The sequence below is a fragment of the Brassica oleracea genome, chromosome C1 (genome assembly GCF_000695525.1).
Source record: "Brassica oleracea var. oleracea cultivar TO1000 chromosome C1, BOL, whole genome shotgun sequence".
Lineage (NCBI taxonomy): Eukaryota > Viridiplantae > Streptophyta > Magnoliopsida > Brassicales > Brassicaceae > Brassica > Brassica oleracea.
Window position 1 is genome coordinate 20,365,691 of NC_027748.1, and position 1,221 is coordinate 20,366,911.

The following is a 1,221-nucleotide window of genomic DNA, read 5'->3' on the forward strand; positions in this document are numbered from 1 at the left end:
ACCCTAAGCAAGCTTAGCCGACTACTCAATCATAAAGCAAGATGACACATACATGATTTCTGAATAATACTGCATATAAAATAAAGTAGAAAGACAAGGGTTCAGGATGATCTTCTCGTGAAAATGAGAGATGAAGCCTTCTCCCTTACAAGTTGCTAAATCCAAAATAGTTTTAGGTCTTTTGTAAAACTAGCGTAAGAAATTAGAAATGATAGCATGGGCTTTCAATATGGAGGCGCCAGTGGTAAAGAGAAAGGAGAGAAAATTTAGGGCAAACCCCTGAAATCTTGGAGGGTTCCTTAATAGTCGGGAACAGTCAGTCGCTTGCTCTCTTTGGGAACAACCTTCGGATTGATCCGACTGGCTGGTCTGCGTTAGATATTCCAAAATGACTTCTTCCTTCATGGCACTCTGTTCTTTACTCTTTTACCTGCTCCAAACCTGGAATGATATCAAATAAGCACGAATTAGGACTGAGAATTAACTCAAAGAACACATATAATGATATTAAAAACACCATATATCAATTCCCCCAGACTTAGATCCTTGTTTGTCCTCGAACAAGGCCAAGCCTCAAGAACATGGAGAAAGGTTTGAAAGAATGGAAACTCGCTTGACCTCAATAACCATACTCTTACCACACATCTCTGAACCATACAAGTTGTAGACTCAGACCACACACCCTTACCAGAACACCCACGATCGCTGTTCGAAAATCAGCTCCATACTCTGTTTCTCATACCTGAAAAAGGGTACACTATCGAGACAAAACTCCTTAAATTAAATTAAGAACAGCGTGAGCTTCTCATCACAGGCACTATTCAGGGTAGACGGGCTAGGTAAGGAACAAGCTATTTCATGGTGGAGCTAAGAGTGTTTAGGGGCTACCAAATTTAAGTGGATGCAGGATATCGCGCAAAATAGTAGGAGAGGACGGATCCATTGATGTCCACAGCCCTTACTCGTTTATGCTTCACGGGTGCAGTTGTTCTCTCCTTCGGATCAACCGTGGGACTGTTCTTCAGTTCTTGACTTCCTTTGCCTACTCCTCAAAAATTGGTACCAACTCCTTGCTCAACCTTCCCAGTGGCGTGTGTTTATCGGATTCACCTTCCCCATCTCCATCACCATAAAAACAAAAAAAAAATATATATATATATTTTTCCTACAAGGTGATGTGGTTGCGAGGGAGAGGCAACATAATGAATGTTTTGCAACCAC

General features: G+C 41.4%; 1 pseudogene; it reads right to left on the reverse strand.

Moving 5' to 3' along the window:
* The window catches only part of LOC106334467, a 36,374-nt pseudogene that overhangs the window by 23,212 nt on the left and 11,941 nt on the right, over positions 1-1,221 (reverse strand).